We start from the raw sequence: 13,038 nt of genomic DNA on the forward strand, positions 1-13,038 counted from the left end.
TGAGTTGTGGAATATAAAACTGACTTTCCCACTTAGTTTCACATTCCACACCTCAGACCCATACAAGGAATCACACCCACTCTGGGCTGAGGCCAGTGGCTAGTACAGACAGACCCAGTCAAACACATAAGTTTAAAATAGTTCCCATGTGTGTGATGGCAACGCCTGAATTGACAGATTTAGCCAAATGACTACGTTCCTCCAACTCATCTCAATCTCCGTATGTGTGTTATTTTATTTTTTTGCTTAAAAGATTCCAGGCTCCAGGGTCACATTCTTATTTCTAACATTCTTATTTCTGTCTACTAGAATATCTCCCATGAGGGGATTGCGAAGAAGAAATGTTTACACACCTAAGAGATGGCACGTTTAAATTGCATCACAAGGCACAGACTAATCGACACGAGCAATGAATTGCAGTAGAATGGGCTGCCGTTTTGTTACCTTGAAGACACTGAAAAAGACTTCTAGTTGTGATGTTTGTCATTGAATTTATTGGTTTTCTTCTAGTATTTCTAAATGCTACCGTACGTCAGTGGTGTAGCCGAACCGGAACACGCAGTAACACAGTTCCGGTACTATTTTCTTTCGGTAGCTCAGACATCATCGTTCTGCCACTGACCCACACAGACATGTAAAGTGAAGCATTCTGAAAAGATGGAGAAAGACACTTTGTCGAAATACTTGTAGAAATTAGATAAATGTATTAGCTATTATTATATGTGTTGCTAGAAGTTCAGTACACAAAAACAATGTCAATTTATATAACAAAAATTATTGTTTAAGAAAATCTATATTTCTGTGGCTTTCTGGTATCTTTAGATCTACACCACTGCCATATGTGTACCACCATGCCCCAAATCCCCTGTGTTACTGATAATGCTGTGGTCTGCTGATGGTTCTGCTGTTTAAGGTTTCTTCAGGGTAAATTATTAGCGAGAAATGGCTTCAATCAATGTGGCAGGGAAGACACACAGTGATGAGCAGATCCTCCCTGGGGTGGTCTATTTCCAAGCATGGTGCTCTGGGGTTATTTCACAGACAGACGAAAGAACAAAAGTGAAAGTCAAGGAGTCTGACACGGTCTGGGTTTCCTTGCACATCAGATATTTGTGATTTGCAATGACGTGACTCCTCTGGCGAGGGGAAGAGGGCAGCAGACCTCTTCTGTCAAGGGTTTGGCGTCGACAAAAACAGAGGAAAACAGAATGGAACCTTGAAGTCTACCTTGAAAACTTAAACCGGGGACATTGTAATGATGGGCAGGCTTGAAATGAATCCAGACTGGAAGACAATATAAAGAGTCCAGCCACAGATTACTGGTAGTACAATAGTCAAATACTTAGAATCAAACATAGCCTGGTTTGAAATTAATCTGGACTGGAAGGCAACATGGTTAATTACTAAATAAAAATGTTGGCCAGATTGTTAGCTTTTATTACAGTGTGATTAGAGACCCTTTTTTTACCCTCTGTAAATTGCTCAAACAAGGCTTTTTTTTTTCTGTGAGAAGTTAATGCTTTAAATGGCTATACCATTTTTATTCTACAATCAAGAAATGGCAGGATAACTTGACAAGAACAACATAAAAATGACAGTGCAGTAAACTATTATTACTATAGATCCATAGATATGGTTATAGTGTCACCTCCTGTAGTGCAAACACACCCCATGATGACAAATCCATATAATGAATATAGAATTTATTTTCTTTTTAGTTTGGTTCCACGGTGAACGGCATGTACTGTACTGCCAAAAACCCTTCATCAGCCTTTTCAATGCAAACTACGTCTTCACAACGAGTCCATTGTTCTGAGCCCAGGTAATTATAGGGTGACAGTCATGTGAAGTAGGGGGAGAATGATATCACCACTATATTTTAGGGGGTTCCACGCATGAAGCATCAAAGATGTTGTGGAGTTGGAACCAATTCCAGGTTCAAATTACAACCAACATATATATATATATATATATATATATATATATATATATATATATATATATATATATATATATATATATATATATGCAGCTTCTTATCTACTGTTGGAAGCAGGTTTCAAAACCATTTGTAATTCTATACTGTTCAAAAGTTTCTGGCTAGTCTACATAAAGCATGCCTGGCTAGTCTGCAAGATAAGTACTTCTAAAAAGTAGCAGAAGATAAAGTTAGGAAACTTGCACAGGAGTCTTTTTGATCTTCGATTCAGCCAGATTTTGTGAGTACAGCGTTCATTTTCTTATAGGAAGGAGATCGAATGATTCTTGGTGGTAGACCCCCCGATCTGTGAGAGCACTGTGTAAAGGGAACAGAGTACCCTGGACTGGTTGGCCCGACAATTCATTCCCAGGGTTTGGCGGAAGTCGGCTAACTAACTAGAAAGGGGGCGGAGCTACGGTACACTAAACCATTGACACGGAAGGTTAACGGCATGGCATCCGTGGATTGGAGGAGCGAATGTGCTAGTTAACCAAGCGGTCATAGTTGACAGTATAAAAAGGGAGTGTAGTGATGTGATCTGTTGCTTTGTAAATGGTTATGCAAAAGAACCGAAAGGACCCGTGTTTGTGTTATAAAGAACGTGTGTGTTTTATTTGTTTTTGTCAGTCTCTTTATATCGTCTTTTTTGTTTAGACTAGATGGCTAAGACGATCCGGAGCTGTCGCCCACAGCCAGCACTAAACCCTTCAACACTTCATCACTTGTTCACCATTGCAGCACTTATTATATTGCACTTCACCACACTCACTAAGAGCACTCACTTTGGACTTGTGATCGTGTGTTAGTACTGTACTTATTATTTATGGGACTGCAATCTTTTTCACTACTGTGCAATACATATTGTTGTGTACGGCAAGCTCTGTATTACTTAATGGCTGGTCATCAGACCATTGGATTATAAACCATTAAAACAAACCATTTCACCTGTACTTTGTTGTCTGTTTTTTTCTTTGGATTACGGCACATCACTTCACCTGCTATACACCTGCTCTACTCATTACCACTCCCTGTTCCTCCACATGTACCCTAACACATTCACGTTCTGATGGGAATGATCAAATTCTAACTGTTAACTCTACCCCTGCACTGGTTAATCCCAACCCTAAAACCTATCCAAGCACCCAACGAGAGCAATACGGTCACTGGGCAATCAGGCCTGAACTGGTTACGTTAAACTGGTTGCAAGTAATGACTTAGCTAGTGGTATTCAGTAAACAGAGAGAGACAGTACATTCCTGTTTAGAATCTCGACACTGGAACCAGAGTACTGATTCTGTAGCCCCTTTCTGGAAAGGAGGTCGGTACCATCACACATGTTAATACAAGGGAGCACGAGAGACAAAAATAAAATCACATGATTTTGATCACAGAAGTTGAGAGCAACTTGACGTTAATCAGTCACACAAGATTAGAGTTTTGTAAGTGGGTCTCCTTGACCCTCATTGTTCGCTAGGTCATGACTGAGTTTCGTTAGAGATCTATATTTTCAGAAGGCTCTTGATTCAGTCATTCATGAAATGACTGTAGACTACTCTGTAGAGAAAAATGCTATTTACGTTTTAACATTTCAAAACGAGAGTAATAATTAAAATAATATGTTTACATTTTCTACATTATTGATTAAAAAACACAACTAACCCCTAACTTATTGGTAAACCATTACCTACAAACTACTGCTAATGTTTGAGGTGAATCGGCACTGACAGTGTCAAACCAACATGCAGGTTGTGATCTCCAGCCCTCCAGGCAGCAGGATGTCTTCAGTGGTATTCCAGTAGAACTGAAAGCAGCCTGTGGTACATGAACACTGCATTATATGTGGGTTTAGAAACCTTTTATTGTGCTTGACAAAACTCTTGGCACCGTGAGGTCACAGAAGCTGCTGTTCTTGCTAAGCACATTTCCAGCTGCATTTTGCCATCACACTGGCTGACAGCTCCCCTAGAAGAGTAATCAAGGGAAGATGCAAAATGACCATTATGCGCCGTTACCTTCAGTTAACACATGATATTAGATTCCAAAATCCAAAGTGGGAAGGAATGCCCGATCTGTACCGGCAAAATAATGTTCCATCATCTGAATGATGTGTTTTAATGCATTATTTAGGTAGTGTGGCTCGGGTGTTGCTGGGCACAGTTAGCTCAGTTTTATTTAACTGAAGCAATGAAACATATTTCCAGGTTCTAGAGTAGTAGTGATTATTTAATTTGACCTATTAAACCTGGAATGGAATGGTCCTCCTGGACCAGAATTAGGCAACCCTGGTCGAGGTCATGTCCAAGTTAAATCGTACCATTCAACGCTGCTGTAGACTTCACCATTCATTCTTGACTTAAGTATGGGATAGAAGGAGCTCATGTGTGTGGGAGGCGCTCCACATTGAACTCCTAAAGCACTTCTGTTAAAGGTAATGCTGACCTCTGCAGTTGATATCAGGTAATGGCATGGCTCTCTTGGTTTCAGCAGTTCTAAAGCCTATGGTGCAATGATCCTCTGGCTTTAAGGTCGTATTGAAAACCATACAAGAAAATCCACTTAGTACAATGGCATTTGCTTATTCAGGCTTTAATAACAATTACAAGCTGTGGGAAGAAGGACACAGCTTGAGACTTTATTACTGATTGTTATCATGATTACCAGTTTACACCTGTAACTCTTCTGCATTTATCCAGTGTGTCATACACAGATCATATACTGATAACTCAGCAGGCTTTCTATACCTGAATATACAAGAAGTTCATATACAGTATTTACAGATGTTCTAATGCACTAATTTGAAACAACCAAATGAAAATATATATATTTTCCACTTTTCCATGCATTTTATTGCCGGAACCACTGGATGCAAACACTCTGTTCTAAAGTTTATTGACTGAGTTTGCAGATCTGTAGCCAACACTTCATCACCAGGAAAAGAAGTAATTAGTAATTAGTAAGTCTAATACAGTCAATTTATCTTCAGAGTTTAGACCTAATTACATTTTTTTGTAAAAAGTAAAAGACAGAATCAATGAGGAGATTGAATTTGAATTCATTGTCTAGAGCAAGCCCTAGGTGTTTAAAGCTTAGTATGTGATCAGTTTGAAAAACTAGACAAAAAGTTGATGACTTGAGAACGTGAGCCATTTGGTTTAGTCAGCGTTCAGCTAGAGCCTACTCAGCGGCAACCAGTGCACAAATCATTTTCAAATCTGAACGTCGCTTATTTTGAAACAGTTGAGGTAGTTACTAAAAGACTGGAACCATCAGCATTTCTACATACTGTACATGCTGGCTTTCATTCAAAGAACAGAACAGATTCTTATTATAAACAGTGAGTTAACACCGGTAGAGCCTTCTCGATAATCTATTAAGTGTTTAGCCAAGGCAACAGCAGACAGCATTTCCAAAAGATGGGTATTTAGCAACTTTGAGGAGTAGACTCAATACAACCGTGCTTGGTTTTGCTGTCATATATCAGACGCTCAAGAGGCCAGGTAATATAGATGTGGTTCCAGTCAAGGGCTTATTGAATGTTAACAGAGTTTATTTTATTTTATTTTCACTAATGCAAGGGTATGTTAGGGGCAAGGCAGATGTTCACAAAACTGGTCCAGCCAGGAACAGCCAAAAACAGTTTCTGAGGGAATCAAACTTTATTTAATTAGTTAAAATAAACTTAAATGTGTTAAAGCTTTGTGACCCATTTTTTCATATATATTTTGTCCTTCTTTCCAAAAAAGTGTAGCAGAGTGGAGTGCAAAAGGTTTTGAGAACAGGCCCCTCCAGTCTCCGCAATCACATGACTTAATAGATCTTGGGGCCTTCCAATCTTAGCCATCCTGCGCTCTGCCCCAGCTGACACGCTGCAGAGCTGCATCTGTATAGTATCACCCTGGGGCCTTGTTCTGCTCGTTTGGTCTCCTGCAGGAACTGTTGTCTTTTGACTTAATCAACCAGAGAGCAGTCAGTGACATACACTGCAAAATGAATAAAATCTCAGACTGACTTTCAGCTCATAAAAAACACAGAGTGCTGAACCGTAAGCCAGCGGTTTGCTGTGAAAACCATTCCACGTATTTAATTAAAAAAAAACATAATTAGTAAGTCCATCCCAAGGGGGTGGAGGACGTGAGAAGTCTGGTCTAATGGTCTCAGAACACTTATGGTTTGTTCTGTTTTGGCAGACGGGAATTGCCAAAACCTCCCTATTGGAGTGATGTATATGCTTTCAGCATTACAAATTAGAAGCATTTCAATCGGAAGATCAGACTTGTCTTGTTCGATTCCAGGAAATCTTGAAGAGAAAAAATGCAGAGCAACAACTGCCGCGGGCTTCTTTACCTAGCGAAACTGAGGAGTGTTTAATTAATATCCAATTTTATATTGATTCATAAAAACAGGCTTTGAAAAAACATAATGCCATTCACGGTTGAACACGTTGTGACCACAGCCCTTAGCATTGGTGGTGTATTTCAGAAATATTCATGTATATCTTGGCCCATATAGATTTGGTTTTGAACAGCATTGGAACATTTTATACAACGAAGCCAGCCTCCCACAGTCACCTGTGCACTTGTTATTTTATTTTGCGTGAATGAATAATATACATTACTCTTTAATCAAAATGAGTTTATATTGGATTTTGTTTTGCTTTGCAGACTAAGGCATGTATTTTGGTATAATATATTACCCTGGTAATTGTTTTATTGTTTAATCACCACCAGTGAAACCACTGTATTTCATTTGGATGCACATGTCTGTCATTGACATGAACTCTCTTAATGTGGTGTCTTAAAAGTAACAAATTGCCTAACTACTTGAAAACAATGAGGCAGCTGCTGTCTTCCTCCTGGAATTACGCTCAAGGCACGATCATGTGAAATGACTGTTATTAATCTACGGAATTATTGCTGTTTAAATAGGTGCAAGTGGAAACTTCAACATAGCAACGCGAGGAAACATATTTAATGAGTTAACCACAAGTAGCACTAGAGTGTGCCGACAACTTCAAACCCTCAATCATAATACACACAGTAACAAAGACTGCTCATTAAAAAGACTGTCTGCTAAGTTTCGGGTTAAATGCAAAGACTAGTCTCTGAACGGCAGTTGCAGATAGTGCACTTAAATTGCTTGGATACAACCGTGAATTTTTACTATTATGTGGAAAACTACTCCTCCTTCCATTCGTATTGAGCACTGAGCTGTAGGCAAAATGGTACCCAGACTCTAAATGAGATGGCTGCTTTCAATTCCTCTAGTTCTCAGGTATTCACAATGGATTCAATTCAAGAGAGACTTTGAATGAATGTTAGCGACCACCGCGGACCTTTTAAAATTCTGCCATCACATTCATTTCACTCTGGGATACAAGTGTGATGCAAGGGCTTGTGGAGGTCACTAGTTATCTAGCTGTGCCTGTTTCTCCTCACTCAATGCGTGTGCAAATAAAAAACACAGGTAATGGTTATGCACAGCAGGCTTGCAAACTGCGGTATTGTGATAATAGAAGCCCGCTTGCCAGTGTAAAAAGTGCAGCCTTATTGAGCAAGCTTCAAACAACGGAACTGTTTCAGATCTCCTTGGTCTGAGCACATGCTTTTAAAGTATGATTTGGTTGTTTATGTGGTCTAGACAACCGTAAACACAGACGCAGGCATCAGCCAGAGGGTGCTCGATGGTTTCTTGCAGTTCTCCCGCAGAATGTATTATTGTTGGAAATGAAGTGAGTGCTGGAAGTCAAGGGTTTGTGCATGAAGTGATGGCTTTGTAAATGCTGCAGTCTGGTGTTGGACATTCTTAGCGGTAGAGCCAGTCCAAATCTGCAGGGAAACATGCAAAAAACAGCGGAAATCTTAAGTAGATATCTGCAGAGAATCCTATGTGTTTAGTATTTGTAAATCAAGTAAACATAATCCTATCAAACAATGTATGGGTGAAGTACTTCCACTTTAAAACACCAAGCAGTTTTGTCAGTAAACTGTTTAGGCACTATTAAACAAACAAACAAAAAATCTTATTGGGTCACATTTTCAAGGCTTTAACCCCAGTCTTTAATTAACTCTTGCTTTTTGAAGGAGGCAAAATATCTATTAATTTAACAAAACTAGAACCGAACAATTCAGTGGTATGTTTCAGGTCACTTTAGCAGCCTGGTTATGACAATTATAATGATGATGTAGCTTCAGAATATGATGAATCTGTGGAAGGACGCAAATTCCGTGGCAGCCTGTGAATTCCATGGAAGCCTGTCAATTCCATGAATTCTGTGGGAGTCTGTGAATTCCGTGGCAACCTGTAAATTTCGTGGAAGCCTGTGAATTCCATGAATTCTGTGGGAGTCTGTGAATTCCGTGGGAGCCTGTGAATTCCAAGGAAGCCTGTTAATTCCGTGGGAACCTGTAAATTCCGTGGGAGTTTGTGAATTTCGTGGGAGCCTGGGAATTCCATGGAAGCCTGTGAATTCCGTGGGAGCCTGTAAATTCCGTGGGAGTTTGTGAATTCCATGGGAGCCTGTGAATTCCGTGGGAGCCTGTCAATTCCGTGGGAGTTTGTGAATTCCGTGGGAGTTTGTGAATTCCATGGAAGCCTGTGAATTCCATGGGAGCCTGTAAATTCCGTGGGAGTCTGTGAATTCCGTGGTTTCAGAGGAATTCCGTTATCCACAGGTTTGGACTGTCTCTACTTATGGGTGAGGCCATGGGCTTGGATGGTAAATATTGTTTTTAATTAAGTGGTGCAATCCATTACCCAAAAGTGCGATGTGTCATTAAAGTTATCACACCCCATTTCTTATTTTCGAATGTCCTTTACATTTCTCTTGCTCGAGCAACTAGAAGAAATCTTTCCTCTGAAATTTAAATTCAGCTCAGGTTCCTACCTTGACAGCTCAGAATGTTTTTGGTTCATTAAACTCAGATGTTCCTTTCTGCATCACTAACTCTGTCAAGCGCATAAAAAAAACGAAAAAAAAGAGAAAATTCCAAAAGGGCAGAGTTCATTTAATCATTAGAGCACTGGCATGCAACATTTTGTATTTTAAAATTTTATTCTAGGTATTCCTAAATAAAAATGAAAGAAAAAAAAAAATTTGTTGGAATTAAACAATTTTTTCCAGATGTCAGATGCATGTAAGAGGTAACCTTTGAAAACACTGCAGGACATATAGAAATCAACACAAAACGTATTTCACTTTCCAGAGCAGGCCTTGGACATGCTGTCTCAGATAGGATCTGTTTCAAGAGGGATCTCCCAACCGCTACACAGCAGCACCAGCACAGTGACTTGAACCCCTGCATACTTAATTATAGGCACCATGTTAAATAAACTGATCTTTATTCCCCATCAGAAGGCTGTGCCACTGGACTATTTCAATGAGTAACTGCAGCTGTTAGAGGAAACTTTACAAAGCAGCTTGGGAACATTTTTATACTGAATTTAATGAGCAGCCTTGGTAGAAAACTGCACAGCTTCTCAGCATCGCACCTCTTATCAGACAACTAACACATAGTCTAATTGCGCCTCTCGTTTCCACAGTGGTTGGCTGTGTTGTACAGCACACCACTGAACCACATGGCTGCTCAGAGACACAAACTGATCCCTAAAGTCCTGCAGCTTTGAGAATCTAGTCCCTAAATGGGTCAGTGTAAGGGAATGCTTGCTGTAGTGCTGCGCCTTCATTAAGCTGAGGGAACACAAAGCCATTTTTGCAGGAACAGTGCCTTCAAACCTGGTTCCAGGAGACCGGGAGACCTAGTTTGAGGCAACTTTGCTGTATCAAACCCCAAGCTGGAGTGCCATGCAGTGACCTGAAACCCAGTCTCTTGAAAGTGGCTTTATGTTCACTCAGATTTAGATGTAGCTTCTGATTGACTATATTTAGAAATGGCGTGTCTTGGATTCTTTCCATCAACTTAATGGATGCTTTCCAGAGTTCAGGCTTCGGCTGCTTTCACAGGCCTTAACGGAACCCCTATATTTTCTCCATGGCTTCTGCAGATCCATGAGCTCCATTGAATTCAATGAATTACAGGTGGCATGTGTTAGAGCAGTAGCCCTAAAAGCTGTGTCCGCTTTTGTGCCATTTAATAAATCTGTATTTTATTTACCTTTTATTTATAAGATTTGGAATAAGAGCCCTGCACAAATATGCAAGCTAACGTTGCTTCTTAGGACAGCTCAGTGAGTGTAATGCCAGTTTGCCACTGGAGGAAGAAGGACAGACATTCTCACCACCCAAGGCGTGGAACAAGGCATAAACTCCAATCCTGGGAAGAATAAATATAAAAATATATACAAGATCTGACACTTATTGAATGATGAACTTCTGGGGAAGGGAAGCGAGGCGGGGGGCAGGTTTATAGTGCTGTAAACTTCCATCTCCGAAATTGTACAGCCCGACACGAGAGGGAGCAGAGCACCCATGAGATTCATAAAACTTTTTCACTGAAGGGTAACCGACTGGAAGAGACATCAGCAGCAAGGTTAAGCTTTCGATAAAACAAGCCTGCCATTTCACAGTCGCTGGTGCTAAAGCTAGCAGACGGCCTGCCTGTAAAAAAGGGTTTCTTAGGGAAATAATTGTGAGAAGCCTGGGGAGATGCAAGCGGTCTGTCTCTGTAATATAGAAGACCAGTCCTATGAAAGAGCAATTAAATACAGTTACAATCCTGTGGTTACCGAGTTGGCACCATTCTGTGTACATCCATTAAAACGTTAAACTTTCTTTTTGAGCATTTAGATTGCAAAAGTGAAAAAAAAAACACAAGGGGAGCCATTTATAAAAGTCATGAAAGAGTCATTAAATTGTGTGCTTTTTAATGAGAGGAAACTGTTACCATTAACCTTTAAGAAGGGTAGTTACTTTTCTCCAAAAATATTTCTGGTAAAATAACCTTTTTTTTTTAATTTTTGAGAATTGCTTAAATGCAATGTTTCTCATCTGATGGGCCCAGTCTCAGTGGTAATATTAATTTCGTTGATGGATTTATTTGTATGGAACACTTTTTCATTCACTAAAGCAGGGGTCTTCAATCCTGGTCCTGGAGAGCCGTCTCCCTCCTGGTTTTTGTTCCAACTGTACCCTAATTACTTAATTGGACCAATTAAGCTTCTAATAAGGACTTGATTGATCCAATTAAGTAATTTAGGGTACAGTTGGAACAAAAACCAGGAGGTACACCTGTGATGATTAGGTTTAGCCAGACTGATTTTTTTATATCCAAAACTTAAAGTTGTTCTGTGGACAAAGCACATTCAAAGAGTTATTTACCAATTAAAATATCTATTTGTAGTGCTCTGCTTTTTTTAAAAAGTTGTGTCTAGTATACTAGCTGCACACTGATTATGTAAGTATTCTAATGTAATTGGGCATAAATCAAAAAATAAACTTTGCAGAATCACTTGGTGACAATCTCGGATCAGACAATTGCAAATTGTAGTTTCCATTTAATTCCCACCTAGTCCTAGACTCAACAGCAACAACAAGCAAAAGACTCGTCTGATGTTTACTTAGACCCTAAACTGGAATAAATGTGCTTTGCTCTGTACTGTGGTTTACAGCTCTGGGGCTCCATCTGGTGTCTGATTAGTTTAACTCCATATAGAGGAAAGCCTCTGCCCCGCTCAAAGCTGTACTGGCCCTTGACCTGGATAACAAGTAGCCTACTATCACTGACGTGGCAAGTAGGTAAGGTAGCGTACCAGCTTCACTCAGAAACATGTGTGCAGGCAAGCTGCACGTTTCAAAACACCACAGTTTAAAATCGATTAAATAATGGGAATGATGCAGGTTGGGTTACAATTTCAGTCATGACATTCAAACCAGTTATTATTCATTAAAAATGATTTGCATATGCACACTGCAACTGTACGCGTTATCGCTGCCCTTAGCTGTTAAACCCAACCTCATCCCAGGCTGCTGGGAATATAAGGCATCAACCAGCCCTAGAACTACAGCAAAAATGAAAATGGTATTCTTAATAACTGACAGGTAAGTTCAGTCCTTGGTGACTGTGAGTTTATTCAGCTGTTTCTGGGCCCAGTGGGAGGAGGGGCAGTGCTGCTCCAATAGCCAGGCACTGGGCAGCTGTGCAAACTGTATAAAGGACTCTTAGTTTTAATTCAGTTGGGAAGCGTTTTTCTGAGGTACTGTAATGGACCGAGTACCGTCGCCTGCAGCTGTTTTTGTGTGTAACCATTATATTTGTGTGTGTGTTTGTGTGTGTGTGTGTGTGTGTGTGTGTGTGTGTGTGTGTGTGTGTGTGTGTGTGTGTGTGTGTGTGTTTATGTTCTTTTTGTTTCAGTGTGGCATAGTCCTGGCGACCCTGCTGTTAATCTTTTGGTGGTTAATCTCATGGCTTACGTATGAATCCAGTATGACGGTAGTGAACAAAACCAGTAAGAAAAACAGAGGTCATGGGTGAGATTGTTAGTCAAGTGATGCCTGTTCTTCAGTGTCATAATAACCTATCATATGGCAGCAAGGCATAGCATGCATAGTGTGAATAAAAGCAATTATCATGATAATATTGATTGAATCCACAGCTTATGATAGATGTGCACAGAAACCGATTAACATGTTCTGAAATAGCAGACTAGCTGATCAAATCAAAGCATTCGTGAGGGATAAATCATAAAATAATGATATTAGTGATAAAGTAGTATTAATGTATTTAAAGGAAATCCCTTGTCTTAATGGTATAGTATATATAAGCCCATATTGACAATACCAGCACCATAGGTTATTCCTGTAAAATGGGCATAGAGGAATCTATGGAGGAAAGCAGTATCACTGAATACAATTTGCATGTAAAATGTAACATTGCATGTAAAATGTGGATCCTAGCAACATTAATTCAGAATCAGTTGTGTATTTCCCTTACACAAGACAAAACCTGGGACCAGAATTACAACCACTCCACGGAAAAGTCCATTTTAATTTAACTACAATATTTATAACATCACACTTTCATTTGCACCAATCAATATTTATGGTTAGTTTCGTGCCCCTGTATTGCGCTATGTAATAAATTACATTATTGATGTTTTTACAG

This window comes from Polyodon spathula, chromosome 26, assembly GCF_017654505.1.
Source record: "Polyodon spathula isolate WHYD16114869_AA chromosome 26, ASM1765450v1, whole genome shotgun sequence".
Lineage (NCBI taxonomy): Eukaryota > Metazoa > Chordata > Actinopteri > Acipenseriformes > Polyodontidae > Polyodon > Polyodon spathula.